Here is a 19,525-nt window from a genome sequence, read left to right as displayed (position 1 = left end):
ATTGATTTTATTTTGGTTAATATCCTCATTTAGACTCTAGTTAGATTTCAATAGTGGAATGTTATTCTGGGAGTTCGAATGTATACATATGTTTCTACATATGTTTCTTTTAAAGTATTTTCAATGAGTTTTATGTAACTCTTTGTTTTATCAGCAATAGGGAGTTTAGCTCAATAAAGCAATTCTTATGCATAACATTGAAAGTGAAAATATTAGGTTTGTTACAATTATATCGACGGAGTGGTTTTGTGTTCCTAAGAGCAAATTCTGTCTACATGGTTCGGTAGCAAGTTTCTTAACCACATTGCCACGCCTGTGCCTACACACACACACACACACACGCACACACACACACACACACACACACACACACACACACACACACACACACACACACACACATATGTATGTATGTATGCATGTATGCATGTATATATATATATACTTTTATCTTATATTAAACTTTTTAATACTTTTTGAAAGTTATATATATTTTAAAAAAATAATAAAATTATAAAAATTATAAATATAAATTAATAATTTTAATTTTAAATTTAAATAATTTAAATTTTTAAATTTTATATTTTGTATATTATTTAATTAATAATTTTTATGCTTTGGGTTATGTTTTTTCATTGTTTGATCTGCCTAATAGTGGTTTTATCTCTATTTAATTTATATATATATATATATATATATCTATATATATATATATATAATATATATATTATATATATATATATATATATATATATATATATCTATATATATCAAAGAGTTTTAAGTCTTTTTCTAGCAATAGCTGCTTTTAGCCCCCCCCAGTCACAGTTAGTGATGACTAAACCTTTCCTATATGGCCTTCGTATTTCAGCTAGCTGCTTACATTAATTTTTAGTATACACAACACATTGGCGTATCGCCAAATCTGCCATAAATGTGCGAATATATTTACTGACGGAGGAATTTATCTGTTTCATCGAAGTAATTGAGTCATATTGTTGACGAGTCTCAATTACAGGACAAAACCGCGGTCCAGTGTTCTGGCTTTGCTCATGGGACAGTTATCTACCATGTCAGTATATATACGTGTGCTTTCAACGTAGCTATAAGAGTTTTAACTCTTACTTCTAGTAATAACTACGCTTTTAACACCTACACTCAGAATTAGTGACGACTAAATTTTATCCTTTGTGGTTTTTTATTGCGGCTAATTGCTTACATTAATTCATACATACATGGTGGTTGTCTACCCCTTACGTAGAGCTTGACCACCTCCTGTACCTACACCATCATGGCATCTGCTGTGTGTTCTGAAAAGACACCCATATAGATTGCACCTCTGATTTGGATCACCAAGACCTGCAGATAAGTTCTGATCTTTTTGGATCTTAACATGTCTTTTGAGGCCTCCGTTGGATTTGCAAACCTTTTGGTATATACTGCATTCAAAGTTGATCTAAGGAAGAATCTTACGATCGAGAAGGTGAATGACAATGACCTTTTTGTTTGCACAGTGTGTGACAGACCACGCCTGTCTTTTCCTGGCCTCAAATTTCATCATACATACATACATACATACATACATACATACATACACACATACATACATACATGCATGCATGCATACATACATACATACATACATACATACATACATACATACATACATACATACATACAAACATACATACATACGTATATGCAAATTCGGTGTGTGTTGCGTTCCATTACTTGATAAATGAAAAAATGTATAAACAAGCGACATAACGTAGTGTAAAAGCAAACGGGAGACAAACATAAGATCCGTAATTATTCATCAGTTATTGACCAATGAAAGAAAAAGAGGAACTGGTCACTGGTTCCCCTCTGCCTGTTGCTGTCATGTGACCAGCGGCCAGTTCCTCTTTTTCTTCCGTTCTTAGACTGGTCCCTCAGCTGACCAGTCGTAAATTCTCTCACCCTGTCACTTCTATTCTAACCCTTCTACCTACTCTCTTTCTCTCTCTTCCTCTCTCTTTTATTAATTTATATATATATTCATATGTGTGTGTCGCCTTAGCTCTCCTGTGTGACCCTTTTCTCCGGCCTTCGCCATGATAGATTGCTAGCCACTACACATTCTTTATTTCCCCTCCTTGTTTCTTTCTGCGTTCCTTTCTATGGAAGAGCGTAGGCTCGAAACGTAAAAGACTTTTTCAATTCCCGAGCGTTATACTAATACATCTGTTTGTTGTCTACACCACCTGTATTCGTCTTTTGTTGTTTTGTGAATTCTCCTTCTATATAAATATTATATAAAATATATATATAAATATATATATGTATATATATATATATATATATATATATATATATATATATATTATATATATATATATATATATATATATATATATATATATATTGGAATGTTTGGATAACAAGAAGTAGACGAAATCAATATTACCTTATTTTATTGCAGGTAACTGTGCTCTGGGTCAATAAAGCGCAAGAGAGTGAGTGGGTGAAATGTTGGAATTTGGTTGAGGACAAATATATATATAAATATATATATAAATATATATATATAAGAATGTTTGCTTGTGTGCCTGTACATACGTTCGTGTATGTGTTTGCGTGCGAAACAGACCAAAGAGCCAGAGAAAATATAATTTGTACAGCAAAAACCACGACAACTCGCTACAAGACAGTTGAATCTGAACTGTTTAAACCTCTTCATCTGCCGGAAACCTTCATTATTCTCAGCAGTAACCAATGCCAGAATTAGAGACTCCATCACGAGCCACCGACTGACTGGCCGTTATTCTGTTTCTAAATCCAGCCAAACATTTTCTGGATTGGAACTATAAATGACTAATACTAAAACGATAATTCCTGTTATGAAATATAAGAAATTTGCCTGAACGTGTTCTGAACGAAGTCATATGACTGACGCTTGGTTCCAACATATCTCAACTTGATTCATTTTTCCTGGATTACTTCATTCAGTTTTTATTATCATTATTGTATTATTATCTTTGTCTAATCTGAAGGCGGCGATCTGGCAGAATCATTAGCACACCGGGCGAAAAGCTTAGCAATATTTCGTCTGCCGTTACGTTCTGAGTTCAAATTCCGCCGAGGTCGACTTTGCCTTTCATCCTTTTGGGGTCGATTAAATAAGTACCAGTTACACACTGTGGTCGATGTAATTGACTTAATCCGTTTGCCTGTCCTCTTTGTGTTTAGCCCCATGTGGGTAGTAAAGAAATAGGTATTTCGTCTGTCTTTAGTAGGTCTTCACAGAAACGTTTATATCGATTGGGATAGTCATATCAATGAGGATTATTACTATTATTATCGAACGTGGGGAAATCGGCGAGCTGGCAGAATCGTTAGCACACCAGGCAAAATGCTTTGCGATATTTAATCTGTCTTTACGTTCTGAGTTCAAATGCACGGAGGTCAACTTCGCCTTTCATCCTTTCGCGGTCGATAGAATAAGTACCAGTGGAACACTGGGGTCGATTTAATCGAACTACCTCTTGCCCGAAATTGTTGGTCATGTTCCTATAGTAGAAATGATATTTATCGAATCTGAGGCTTTGTCTGTGAATTGTGATAGTTAATGCTGGAACGTAAGTAATGTATTTAACCCATTTCGTGTTTTCATTTTCATTCGACTGTGAATGATTTAATCTGTAAACAATTCTTTCTTTGGCCGTCGATAAACGTATAATCTTGTAGATTTTCATTGTAGCTAATTCATCGATATTTAGGTAATTACTACAAGGTTCATGTTATGCTTCGCTGATAAGGTCAAAACAAAGCCTGAACATTTCACATTGTTTGTCTTGTTTCTTTTATTTCTTTTATTTGTTTCAAGTAAATGACAAAAGATATCTGTGCGCATGCGCGCGCGTGTGCGTGTCTGTATCTTTGTGTTTGTTCCCCGCCATTACACTGCTTGACAGCCAGTGTTGAATTGTTTAAGTTTTCGTAATATAGCGGCTCAAGAAGAAAGCCTGATATAGAATCGGTACCAGGCTTCAAAAGAATATGTAGGTTCTGGGAGTAGATTTGTTCGATTAAATTTTTCAAGGCGAGGGCCCCTTGACTGAAACGAGCCGCGATCCAATGACTGAAGACAGGTAAAAAAATAAAAGATATTAACTTCGGTTGCAATATTTGGACACATTTCCCGTGTTATATTCTGGAATCATTGGCTCGACAGAGGCTGATCAAGCTTCAGCTTCCGACCAAGTAGCATTTTGCTCACCCCTAAGTCATCTTTTAACTAGAAGCCTTTAGATATTTTCTTTGTAGCCTCCAACTTGCTCTTGGCTCTTCAGCCGTTTATTCCCGTAATTTCCAGCATTTGCTAGGTGAATGACCTGAGAATCCTCGGCTGCTCACCTCTCTTGACATAAACTTTGTCCCCCGCCAAATTCCAACATTTCACCCACTCACTCTTTTACTCTTTATCGACCCAGAGCACAGTTACCTGCAATAAAATAAGGTAATATTTGATTTCGTCTACTTCTTGTTATCGATATTGTCCTTACACCCCACAAAAAAAGGTGGAATCGTTAGCGCGGTCGGACAAAATGCTTAGCAGTATTTCATTCGGCTCTTTACATTCGGAGTTCAAATTCCGCCCAGGTCGACTTTGCCTTTCATTCTTTCGGAGTTGATAAAATGAGTACCAGTTGAGTGCTGGGGTCGATGTAATCGACTCCTTTCTCATCCAGAGTTTACGATATTGTGCCTATAATAGAAAAAATATAATTCACCAATAAATAAATAAAAAAGGTGGTAAGCTGGCAGAATCGATGGACCGGAGAAAATGTGTGACAGCATTTCCTCAGGCTCTTTAATTTCTGCGTTCAAATTCCATTGAGGTTGACTTTCATCGTCCCGGGATCGAAAAAAATACGTTACAGCTAAATGTTGGTCTTGTGTCAAAATTATAAAAAATTGTAACTCACCAAAGAAATCTTTGATAAAATCATTTTCTGAAATTTTGTCCATGTTTCCTGTTTTTTATTCCCCCTCAGTGTCGTTCTTTAGTGACTCGTTGATTCTGCTCCACGCTCTGTAATTCATTGTGTTACATTCCCTTTACCTAAACTATAGTGATATGGTTACTCATCTACCAAACGTTTCATTCATCCCACTGCCATGCCCTTGTACTTTAATACGAGTATCTTGAGCGAGCCATCTCTGCCGCGTTCCTGATTAGTTCTTGTATAATTATTTATAACTTCTCAGAGATAACATCGTTATTGAACTCTATCACTTTCTAAATATAACCAAACCATTCTTATCGGTCAATGTTTTGTTCTGTTTAAACCTCATTCCTCATCCACACGTGGTTGCTGAGAAAAATCTATCGTCAGCGAAGAGCATAAAATTCTACCAATGTCCAACAAGTTGAACGTGTTTGGCATTGGAAATCGATAACCCACTATCCCTCTCCTTCCCTCTTCTTCCTCTCTCTCCCTTTCTCTCTCCATCATCTCTCACTCTCCCCTCCTCTCTCTCCATCACCTCTCTCCCTCTCCCCATCTCCCCCCTTATCCTCTCCTTCTCCCTCTCCCTATTCTCTTCCCTCATATCTATCTATCTATCTATCTATCTATCTATCTATCTATCTATCTATCTATCTATCTATCTATCTATCTATTTATCTATCTATCTATCTATTTATCTATCTGTCTATCTGATTTTTAAACGGGAAAACATTGTGTGAATAAATTAAATAAAATAGATGAAATCTATGCCAAAGAATGTCTATTTCGGTTAAAAACAAAGCAAAAATGTCATGGTTATTTCTTTGACTTAAAAATAAAGATTTTACAAACTCTTTTAGAAATTATGTCTTCACAAATAACATCACAAACAAAAATATTTTTAAAGAATCTGAACAGATCGAAGGATTTTGATCATATTAACAGTTCGATCTAAACGAAAACGATTGTAACATCGATTTAACTTCTCCTTTCCTCCCTTAAATTACACACACACAAACACACCCACACATACACACGCGTGCACACACACGCACACACAACATTCACATAAAAATGCACACACAGATATCTGTCAAACTGTTTATCGTCCCACATTCTATTTGCTAGAAAAAACATTGAAAACCTTCCTCAAATTATACGGGTGCCATCTTGAAAAGGTGGGACAAGTTGAGAAATGTTACTCAAAATCCGTGAAAAGGGCGGAAAAGTCACGTGTTGAACATCTTTTATCTTTAGTGTGTTAATGAAAGATGACCCAGAGCCATAAACAACAGCAGCAACAATAACATTTGCAGCAGCAGCAGAAGCCGTCCAAGAGTTTGGACCTGAAGATTTCCATTTCTAGCGACTTCGAGGGTCACCTTATAGTGGTGTCGGGCGTCAACGAAGAGCCCTCGACTACAACAAGGCGACCAAAGATCTTTTTCCCAAGGTCTGGGGTCACCCGCCCCTAAGCCCTAGACCATCCCCTAATCACCATAACCCGTCTTGTTGCTTAACAACAACAACAACAACAACAACAGCAGCAGCAGCAGCAGAATGAGCAACATTAACGCCAACATCAACATTACAGCATTTTTCAACGATTCTATTGCGAATGGGAATATAATTATGGACCGAGGGATCCGACAAAATCTTGGCTCTTGGCCGAGTCACTTGATTTTCATCTGCATTGCGTTAAGGAAACGAGTAAAGAGATCCAATCCTGTCACTAAAAATATATTAAATTTATTTTTTCTGGAATGCTCGGACTCATGAGACCGGTTATTCGGTTTCCATGGTGTTTAAGTGAACGAGGTCACACCAATTCCCTCTCAACGGGACGCTGATTCGTTGCAGTGTTCAAAGTCAGTAATTTTGTGGGGAGAGGACGAGTCGATTACATCGAACTCACTACCTGACTAAACTCACATAATCACCACTTCTTCAAATATTTCGTGACCGTGGTTGTCTATATTAGAAACGATTTTTGCTCCAGGTTCTTACCTGTCCTCATCAAATTTGTCTTCTCTCTTTTCGTTATCGATATAGAAAATATAAGTCCAGTACTGCCCCATTCTCGATGTTCAACAGAGTCAAGGGTTAAACTATCGAAAGGGAGAGTGTCTGTGTGTGTGCTCGCGACTATATAGGCACCTACAGCAAGTAGCATCGGAGACCCCTTCGGTCACGACACAGACCATGGGATTGCACCTAGAAAGTTACCCTCCTAGACACAAGTCCAGGCGAGGTTGTTTATGGAAGACCAGCAGTCGCCCATGCATACCAGCCTCCCCTCTCTACGCCACCAGTGTTATCCAAGGGAAAGACAAAGGTCGATACAGCTTGGCACCAGTGACGTCGCAACTCATTTCTACAGCTAAGTGAAATGGAGCAACGTGAAATAAAGTGCCTTGCTCAAGAACACAACACGCAGCCCGGTCTGGGATTCGAGCTCACAACCTCACGATCGTAAGCTCGACGCTCTAACCACTGAGCCATGGTATATTGTACCAAGTTATCCTCGATTGGTATAATTTAATACATTCTATTGTGTCTGGGGAGAGTCATTTTCTTTTTGCGCCTTATAGTTTAACACAATCACTCAGACACAACAGAATATGCTTCAACACACAAACTCATATAAAGAATCTTGCAAACGAAATCCAAAAACAAAACATTTTATATTTTAGAAATAAATAAATAAATAAATAAATAAATGAAAAATAAATAAATAACATAAGAATAATGGTGACTGATAAAGATGATGACAAACACAACCACCGCCAGCGCCACCGCCAGCGCCACCGCCAGCGCCACCGCCACCACCGCCAACGCCACCGCCGCTGCCGCCACGACCATTGCGATCACCGCTTCTACTATTTACAACGACCACAACAACAACAACAGCAACAACATCTAGTAATACTTAACCGAAGAACAAAAATAATTTGAGCAATTAAAGTCTTTTTTTTTGTTAAATCCAATATTTGCATTTTTTAAAGTTGAACGTTGATTAGGTTTAGTAAAATAATTGTTAGAAGATAATTACAAAAAGAAAAAAAGTGTTTTACTTGTTCTACGCCTGTTGTCCGTTATATTTACATCTCTCTCCCTCTCTCCCTCTCTCTTTCTCTTTCTGTCTTAATCTGACTCTCTCTCCGCCTGTCTCTCTCTCTCTCTCTCTCTCTCTCTTTCTCTGTATGCTTCTTACTGTCCCTCTGTATCTGTCTGCTTGTCTGCCCTTTCTCTCTTTCTCTCTGTTTCTACCTCTGTTGCTATTTGTCTCTCTTTTATTCTCTCTTTGTCTGCTTCTCGTCTCACACTGTCCTACCCAACACACACACACACACACACACGCAATGTGTGCTCTTGTGTGTGTGTGTGTGTGTGTGTGTGTGCGTTTCTATGTAAGTAGGTGTGCATATAGGTGTGTAAAACACCCCAGGTATTTTATATAACAACTCGCTTCACTCCATTAGAACAGAAACAAATAAATGAATCTTATAGAAAGCTACCACGTGCAAGGACACACACACTTTCATGCACCTACGCACAAATATCTACATGTATAGGCAAATACATACGCAAACATAGATGTAGTCGGAAACGCACGCACACACAGATCCTCATACATACAAATACACACACGTGCAATCACAAACACTCATATACATGCATAAACGCAGAGCCAATCATGCACACATACACACATGCACACATACACACATACACACGCACAAAGAAATAAACTCAAACACATACACACTTATACAAATACATGCATATAATAAAAAGTCCTGGAGTCGATTTGTTCGACTAAAAGGCGGTGCTCCAGTACGGCCGCAGTCAAATGACTGAAACAAATAAAAGAATAAAAGAATATACGTTCTCACAGGCATTAGATAAGTCTGCTGAGACCCCCTTCGGTCATGACACAGACCATGGGATTGCACCTAGAAAGTTACCCTCCCAGGCACAAGTCCGGGCAAGGTTGTTTATGGAAGACCAGCAGTCACCCATGCATACCGGCCTCCACCTCCATGCCACCAGTGTTATCCAAGTGAAAGGCAAAGGGGCCGATGCACCTGTGATGTCGCAACTCATTTCTACACCTGAGTGAACTGGAGCAACGTGAAATAAAGTGTCTTGCTCAAGAACACATCACGCAGCCTGGTCCATGATTCGAACTCACAACCTCACGATCGTAAGCTCGACGATCTAACCACTGAGTCATGCGCCTTCACATTACATAAGTACGGTCACATAAACATATACACTCACCCACACACACATGCATACACACATGTATATACATGCATGCGTGCATGCATACATAGATATATATGTACATACAAGCATACATGCGTACATACATACGTACATACATTAATGTATACATACATACATACATACATACATACATACATACATACATACATACATACATATACACATATATGTTATGTATGAAGACACATGATTCAAATCTTAAGCTTTCGGTAAAATCTGTCCGCAAGTAGAATTCGAACTCGGATTGTAGTGATATCTTTTGCACTTATATTGTTATTGATCTGTAGAAAGGCTTGAATACTGCAGCTTCCACCTATCGTGAATAAATTCAGCAGAACTCGACACTAACTTCTGAAGCAGCAGGACGATAGATAGTCTCCATCCAATATAGATTGAAAAGCATATCTATAAGATATATCTCCGGACGAATATCCCAGTAAATTTGCCTTTCAACGATGTATTTACATCGAATATGACACAAAGATGTCTCTTCCTCCCTCCCAAACTCACTTCCTCTCTCTCTTTGTCTCTGTCTATTCTTCCTCCTCCTCTCTCTCTCTCTCTCTCTCTCTCTCTCTCTCTCTCTCTCTTTATATATATATATACACTTTTACTTGTTTCAGTCAACTGAATTAAAATATCATGTATCATACAACGTATTGTATATCTAATGGTATGGCTTTAAATTTTGGTAGGTGGTCTCATCAAATTTAGAGGGAGATGACAGAGTTGAAAACGAAGACAATTGACCCCCCCCCCAGTGCTCAACAGGTACTTATTTTATCGATCACGAAGGGGTGAAATGCTATGCCGATCTCGGTGGAATTCCATCTCAGAATTAAAATAGCCAGAAGAAATACCGCCAAGTATTCTGTCGGATGTACTAAAGATTCTGCCAGCTCACCGCCTTATATATCGTATATATCATAATGTATAATGAAGTGTGTGTGTGTGTGTAAAGCTCAAAATGAGAAGTAGATAGACAAGGGACAACTGACGAAGGGTCGTTCTTTATGTTACTTGTCCTGTTTTCCATTTGTTTCTCTCGTTGTTTGTATACTGAACTCATTTACTTTCGTATTTCATGTTGTTTACTGTTTGGTGACGTCCTGTACCCATATATGTATGTATGTGTGCGTGTATATATATATATATTATATATATATATATATATATATATATATATATACATACACATATATACATGTATATATATGTATATATATATGTATACATATATGCATGTATATATATATATATATATCATTTATATTATATATATGTGGTGTGTGTGTATATATATGTTTATATATGTGTGTGAGTATATATATATATATATATATATATATATATATATATATATATATGGGAAGATGTATGTATATGCAATGCATACTCACATACATATTTTCACACACATTATTGTACGGTGGTCAGCAGTTAGGCACATTAGTTCACATTAACATACATACTCACTCACTCACTCACTCACTCACTCACTCACTCACTCAATCACTCACTCACACACTTACTCACGCACACACATACTCTTTCTCTCACTCACACACACACACATATACACAAAGCGGTACTGGTGCACATGTGCGCACACAAAAATGTCACCCGGATATAAAATTAAGCAGAGAGCCAGTTACGTCATGTCCAGATAAAAATATTTACAAAGTTTACTTAGCCAAATTTGAGTAGCAAGAAAACATTCCTGTCTGACAGGCGGGTTAAAAAGGTATTATACACACGCCCATGGAAATCTTTGCATACATGTGTGTGTGTGTGTGTGTGTGTGTGTGTGTGTGTGTGTGTGTGTGTGTGTGTGTGTGTGTTGTGTGTGTTTGTGTGTGTCTGTGTGTCTGTGCGTGTATGTTTCTCTCTGTGTGTGCATATTTATCTATCTATCTATATGTTACGTTCTGAGTTCAAATTCCGCCGAGGTCGACTTTGCTTTTCATCCTTTCGGGGTCGCACCATAAAGAAAAATTACAGATGTGACATAAATGCGACTAGGGTGTTAGGAAACACCTACATTGCTAGAAATAAGACCTAAACCGCTCAAAGTAACATTACAATCAATACACTTTTGCCAACTAGTTACAAGTTTGTTTATTCTGGTAACACACAAATCTGGATTTCTAGAGCTGACAATTTTTTTTATAAACTTGAAGACAGGAATTAATACAAATCAACAAATATTCGCTGGAGAACTTTTTAGCCTCCATTTTTCAATGTTTGTCTCCGATGTCTTGCTTTAAACGTTGGTTAGCAACATAGAGATACAGGCTTAGCTAAAATAATTCGCTTTATATTACCGTAATCTAAACATTTAATTAAAACTATTCTATTGAAATAGAACTACATCAATAGGAATTATTAAAAGCAGAAAAATAAATGGCCGAACGATCATTTTTCATTCTTTATTTTGTTTTTGTTTTAATCATTTCTATGGTTTTCTCGAACGAAATCGCCATTTTAAATTGCAAATACAGATTTAGATTACAGCTTGAAAAATTAAAATTCCAAAATTTTATCTGTTTTCATCTTAATTTTCTTCTTTCCTCGTTTCAGTCATTGGAGTCCGGCCATGTTGGAGCAGCGCCTTGAAAGGTTTTAGTTGAATATGTCAATCCCAGTACTTATTATTTTCTTTTAAAGTTTGGCATTTATTCTCGCGGCACTTTTGCTGAACCCCTATTTTACAAGGACGCTTACAAACCAACATCGTTGTGAAGTGGCGGAAAAAGATACACAAGGGGTATACACACACAAAACATACATACATGCACATATATGCATGCCTGTATGTTTATATATATATATATATATATATATATATATATATATATATATATATGTGTGTGTGTGTGTGTGTGTGTGTGTGTGTGTGTGTGTGTGTGTGTGTATGTATATGTATATGTATATATATATATATATATATATATATATATATATATATATATGTATATGTAAAAAAATACAAACTGGGACAAGAACGCAAAACATTTAGAAGACGATACAAAAAACACGGACGGGACATTCGAAGCCTTCAATCTTCAGTCAAGAACCGGATCATCCTCGCAATTTCGGCTGATTAATATATATATATATATATATATATATATATATAAGAAGAAAATAAGACGAGGTAGAAAATGATAAAATAATTTTTTATCCTGAAGTACATTTTAGTACCGGTTTCTGACTTTTAGACTTTTTCAACCGAGAGTGAAATAAGAAAAACAATCAATTTAGAGAAAAAAAAATGAAGTGACCGCGTAAAGACCCCCTGTTTGTGAAACAAATGCATAAAACTGACATATTCTGTAATTCAGAAGTCTACGTTTGTGATGCGATGACTCATCGGTAGCGTTGTTCCTCTAGTTGTAAGAGTTTTGAGATTTTTCAACAATCAGGCCCCATGTCTCGTTAACTTAGTTAAGGTTGATCAAGTCGCATCTCGCATCCCATTAATAGCAAACCACGGGCCAGCTCTTTTTACCTGAAGACTCCTAGAGGCTTTCCCTGCGGCTTCAGTGATGAAACATGGTATGTATGCCCCTCCCTTATTTCGCTGCGGCAGTGATTCAAAATCCTGCTAGATCTTATGCATGAGTAATCGCTCTGCGAACAGAAAGGAAAGCATCGACAAAGTCAATATCAGTCATGTGATTACATCTCCCAGTTTGGTCAGACGTGAAGCATATTTACTTTCAATAAAAAGATAACGTTTAACACAGTATACGATATTAAGGCGGCGAGCTGGCAGAAATGTTAGCACGCCAGTGGTATTTTGTCTGCCGCTACGTTCTCAGTTCAAATTCCGCCGAGGTCGACTTTGCCTTTCATCCTTTCAGGGTCGATAAATTAAGTACCAGTTACGAACTGGGGTCGATGTAATCGACTTAATCCCTTTGTATGTCCTTGTTTGTCCCCTCTATATTTAGCCCCTGTGGGCGATAAAGAAATAAGAATCGTCGTTAACACGCCAGGAAAATGCTCAGTGGCTTTTCGTCCGGTGTTACGATCTGAGTTAAAATTTATCGAGGTCAACTTTGCCATTCATCCTTTCGGGGTCGATAAAATAAAATACCAGTTAAATACTGGGGTCAATCTAATTGACCCGCTGAAATTTCTGGCCTTGTGGCAAAATTTGAAATCAATGTTTTGTAAATAGTAGACGAGCTGGCAGAGTTGTTAGCACGCTGGGCGAAATGCTTAGCGGTATTTTGTCTGCTGTTCAAACTCCACTGAGGTCGACTTTCATTAAGTACCAGTTGAGCTGTCAGTTGCTGTCGATGTTCATAATGATGATGATGATGATGATGATGGTGATGTTGATGGTGACGATGATGATGATGATGTTGATGGTGACGATGATGATGGTAATAATGATGATGGTGATGATGGTGATGATGATAGTGACGATGATGTTGGTGTTGATGAGGATAAGAATGAAGAGGATGAGGAAGATGAGGAAGGTGAATATGAGGATGACGATAGGGATGATGATGATGGTGAGGATAATAATGTATTGGTAATGATAATGATCAAGGTAGAATGCTGATGATGACGATGATGATGATGATGATGATGCCGGTGGCATTCGGGGGAACGAGCAAGTGAGCGAGAGAAAAGGAGAGAGAGAGAGAGAGGAATAGAGAGGTGAGTTGAGACAGCTGAACCCAATGCAGGACAGGAGTGAGGAATTTGAAGAACAAGAGATAGGCACGTTCACACACACAGACACACACACACACACACACACACACGCAACTATATATATATAGACACACGTATAACTATATATAGATATATACATATATGGGCAACATACACACATATATATATATGTATACATATATATATATGTATACACACACATATATATATATATATATATATTATATATATATATATATATACATATGTATACATATACATATATATTATGTATATATATTATATATATATATATATAATATATATATATATATAATATATATATATATGTATATGTATATATATATATATATAATATATATATATAATATATATATATATAATATATATATATGTATATGTATATATATATATATATACATATATACGTCTATTGATATGTGTGTACTAATATATATAATATATGAATGTATATATGTATGTAGTTGTATATATACATGTGCATATATACATGAATATATGTACTTTGTATATATATTATATATATATATATATATATATACATATATATATATATTTGAGTCATCCTGACGAAAACCTCATATCCTCTGTGTGTGTATAATATATATATATATATATATATAATATATATATTATATATATATTATATATATATATATATATATATATATATATGTATGTATGTATGTATGTATGTATGTATGTATGTATGTATGTGTGTGTGTGTGTGTGTGTGTGTGGTGTGTGTGTGTGTTGTTTGTATGTATATCTTCTAAATGCGATACAATCCAATTATTTAAAGTGGCAACACAACTAAGCCGAATGCCGTTCTCTTATTGACTTAATAACAATGATAAAAAGTCTTGTGATGGAGTCTGCAATAAGATCGATGATGTTAGAATGACTGGATGCAAGAATAACTGTCAGCTGACTGGCCAGACACTCTTATATAACTGACTCACCATTCTACGCATATTGATGCCTTCATCTACAGACAAAAGTGGCAGAACAAGAACGGCTATACTTTGATATATCTGATATAAGTTGCCTGTATGTATGCGTGTGTGTGTTTGTATGCTTGTGTTTGTGTTTGTGTGTGTGTGTCTACGTGGTAATCGATGAACGAATGAATAAATAAATCAGTCAATAAATCGATATTTATATTTCCCAGACAAAGTGTGATAAACATAGTGTGTTGCATCGTTAAGGGATTATAACCCTCAATATCGGAGTTGGGTGGAATTATTTTTTTATTTTTATGGACTTAGGAGATCGTAATCTTCTCATTTTCCAGTGATGGATGTTGATAGCTTATTTCCATATCATGTCCACATGACATATGAAAGTAACACGGGTTTCACTTCAAACAACACTACCGTATCCGTTAAAGGTATTTAAAACTCTATCTCGCGGGTATGCGGGTAGTTTGGAAATACCTCACGGGGTTACGACCGTGCTGTGCATAGTTACGGGCTGCCCTTTGCCAAGGCATAGCACCCGTTCAGCCACCCTGCTAAGGATGCGGCGAAGTCATGGGACTGCATCATGGTGAATTGTGAAGATGTAGCTGAAGAGAGCAGCTGAGTCGGCGGGTCTTCTTGCATTGATGCTGAACAGAGGAATCCTAGAAGATGAACGGTTAGGATCACTAAGCCCTATCATGAGTGTAACTGCAATACATCCATAAGGGTGATGATGTCCATGGTTACGTAATCAGCTAATGGAAGATTCACGATGACTTAAGCTTCCATTTCACTTTCACTATAACAGAATTGGATGGGAATCTGCGAAAGCAGCAAAATGAAAATGAAAAAATACTTCGTAGTATTTATTTGAAAACAGACTGAACCAACACAACTAAAACATGTTTTGCTTGTGGTCTTAGTAAAGTGTCGGTGACAGGAAGCGAAATCGTGACACATCTATCGGCAGGATCACTTACTACTAATTTGGCGGACTTCCACTCGTAATCTCGTAGTTTTTGGTTGCCAAATTGCAGCGACAGTGCTTTCTTTGTTTAAACTCAACCCCGTTTTTATTATCATAATTCAGATAATTAAAAAAAAAAATCGTACTCAAATACTCAAAGATTCGTACGTATATACATATATAGTAAATAAATTTATAAGCTTCGAGTGTGTCGGTATTCTACAGAAATTAAAGGAATTCTCGAACGCAGGATGGCTGTGAAAACAGCTTAGAAAATCGGGTAAATACCCTACCAGAGCCACGAAGTCTCCAGCTTCTATAACTAGGTTATAAATTCACACTTATACCAATAATAATTGGTGCACTTAGTTTTATAAGTAAATTGCCGAGGTAAATTCCACATTACAAATGCAATCTATAAGTGAAACAATAAAAATATACAAGACTTTTCTAAAAGTTCAACCTATGATATTGTTTTTGTTATCTACATTCCAGCCTGAGAACTTAGTATGTTTGGTAGAAACCAATTCCTTCATTACAGGAAGAATTCAAATATTTAAAATTGAAGAGAACGTACGTACATGATATCGCCCTACGGGACAGAGAACAACAGTCATTCGTCGTCGTAGAAGGAGGCCATTTGTCCAACGGATGTGAACATGGCGTCTAAAACAGGGCAAAGGAGAATATTTGTACTGAGCTAATGAAGAACATGTGATTCTTGTCTTTAAATTATTGACTTTCTTCGGTGCCTATTATCATGGCCGAATGGTGAGGGTGTTGCACTCACGACCACCAGATCTTGGTTTCTATACCTGGAACGAGTAGTGTGTTGTGTTTTTGAGCAAAACACTTCATCTCACGTAACTCTGCAATCATCTCCGTATCATGAAAATTGTACAAAAACAATTATTTGAAAAACAGTTATTCGAAATAAATATTGCGTACTTGATTTTTAATTTTATCATTTTTGTTGAAAAAAACCAAAAAAAAACCAAATGATTAACATTTCGTATAATTGTCCTTTTGAAAAATTTTCATTCATACAATTTACTACTCGAATAATTATTTTCGAACAATGTTCACACAATCATCACTTCGACACCTGACGCGTGGTACACCGTTCATCTCGTTCATGCAACGTCGATTTGATGGAAGAAGTGAGCCAATGTACAACACACACACACGTTTTGACCACAACCGACAAACCGTCTGTTGCACGTTGTTTAGCAATAAACTGCAGGACTGGCTTTCTCCGATTATGGGAGGAGGCTACCATCGTCATTTCTATTGTCAGCGGTGCACGGGACTTCATAACAGCAGATTTCCAGAATCGCTTGAAATGTTTTTGTTTTTTAAAAAGACTTGCGTCCTCATGAAAAGTGTACAAGTGTATCAACAGGTACACCTAGAGATGATCTTTTATTTTATATCTTTTACTGGTTTCACTTGTTAGACTGCGCCCCTGCTGGGGCATCCTTTTGAAGGGTTTAGCCGAACAAATCGGCCCTTGACCATTTCTTTTTAATTTTTACTAAGTATTTTGGTGGCCTATTTTTTTACAAAACCGCAGAGTTATGGGGACGTAAACAAACAAACACTGGTTTGTAAGAGACAAACAGAAACACACACACACGCGTATACATATACACGACAGGATTCTTTCAGTTTCCATCTATCAGATCCACTCACAAGGATTTTGTCAGCGAGGAGCTATGTCCAAGGTACTGCATAGTGGGACTCAACCCGAAACCGTGTGGTTGGAAATCAAACTTCTTACCACACACCCACGCCTTTGCGTCTCTCTCTCTCTCTTTCTCTGTGTACACACACATATAAATGCCTATATACAGAGGGAAAAAGAAAGAGAGAAAGAAAGAAAGACGCGAGTGATAAATAGATGGATACACACACACACACACACACACAGAAAGACAGACACACACACATACACACACTCGCACACAAACACACACAAATACATATTCATGCGTGCAAATACATAGGGGGCGATGTACACGCATCCCACCAACTGGTAGGCCATCTCTGGTTAAATTACAAAGATACTTGATCAGCCGTAATGGCTTCGGTTAGATTGAAATATGAGAGTCATCTGGTTGATAAATGTCTCGAAACGTTGAGGGTAGTGAAGTGCAGCAAGGAGGGCGGAGAGAGCGGTTGATGGTGGTGGTCATGTGGGGAGGGGAGCACTAGTTAGATGGGCTTTCTCTCCAGTTATTTTATATCACAAAACCCACACAGAGAGCCGAACCGCACGCAAGGTTCATTTTATTCAGGGACCTAACGGGGGTTTATGGGTGGGGGGTGGGTGAAAGAGAGAGGTAGTGAGAGAGAAGAGGAGGGAGAGAGAGAAGGGGGAGGCACAGAGAAGGACGTAGATTAAGGAAGGCGGAGTGGGGGACCTGTTTGAAGGGTTTTCCACGCCGGGAGCCGAGACGTACGCACGATTCATTTCATGCTCGGACGTAACGGGGGTTTATGGGGGAGACAAAGTGAGAGATGGTGAATGATTGAGAGGGAGAGAGAGAGAGAAAACGAGAGTGAGGGAGAGAAAAGGAGAGAGAGAGAGGACAAGAGAGAGAGGGAGAGAGTGAGAGAGGGCGTAAGACAGACAGAGAAAAAAGAGAGCGATGAAGATTGTGGAGATTTAGATCGAGATAACTTTTCTATGAACTTTAACGACTCGCAAAGCTTTCTAAACACCATTTAGAAGTCTTAAACAATAACTACAAGAATTAATGTTGAAAACAAAGGAAAAGACAACACAAAAAGACAAGTCAATACAACAACAACAACAACAACAACAACAACAACAACAGCAACAACAACAACAATAACAACAGCAACAACAACGTTTCAGAACAGCTGCTAAGCCAAACTACATCTAAGCTATCCATCCTCACAAATGTATCTTCTTCAAGATCCAGACACCGATACTCTGGCTGCTTTATTATTTTTTTTTTTATTTTCATTTTTTTTTCGTTGTTGTTGTTGTATTGGTTTCTCTTTTTGTTCTTCTTTTCCAATCTAATAATAACAGTTCCTCGACCAGAGATAACCTTTCATTAAGTACGATAAACCGACTGAAAGACACGCAGACTTATATACGTTTCCATTATCAGGAAGACATCGCCAGCGAATTTTTGCATACACATAAGCCATCTTTCGCTAACTACACTACTACTTACTACTACTACTACTACTACTACTACTACTACTACTACTACTACTACTTACTACTACATTGTTCTTTTGTATTATTATGGGTATATATATATATATGTGCGTATATATATATATATATAATATATATATATATATATATAATATATATATATATACATATATATACATATATATGTATATATACGCCCCCCCCCACATATATATATATATATATATATAATATATATATATATATATATATACACATATATATAATACATAAGTACATGCATACGTCGTCGCGGCATTCCGTCGGTTGCGACAACGAAGGAGGTACCAATTGATGCGATCAACGGAATAGTTTGCTCGTGAAATTAACATGAAAGTGGCTGAGCACTCCACAGACACGTGTA

At 37.1% G+C, this 19,525-nt stretch overlaps 1 long non-coding RNA gene across 1 annotated transcript; it reads left to right on the top strand.

Annotated features, from left to right (window-relative positions):
- The first annotated feature begins 1,301 nt into the window (after nucleotides 1–1,301).
- Nucleotides 1,302–18,540, top strand: LOC118761362. Its single transcript, XR_004997315.1, has 3 exons — nucleotides 1,302–1,432; nucleotides 7,110–7,124; nucleotides 18,529–18,540. It is a non-coding gene; the product is annotated as an uncharacterized LOC118761362 (long non-coding RNA).
- Nucleotides 18,541–19,525: the final 985 nt, after the last annotated feature.

This window comes from Octopus sinensis, unplaced genomic scaffold (assembly GCF_006345805.1).
Source record: "Octopus sinensis unplaced genomic scaffold, ASM634580v1 Contig12603, whole genome shotgun sequence".
Classification (NCBI taxonomy): domain Eukaryota; kingdom Metazoa; phylum Mollusca; class Cephalopoda; order Octopoda; family Octopodidae; genus Octopus; species Octopus sinensis.
Note: the sequence above shows the minus strand (reverse complement) of the source record. Positions and strands in the feature narration are given on the sequence as shown.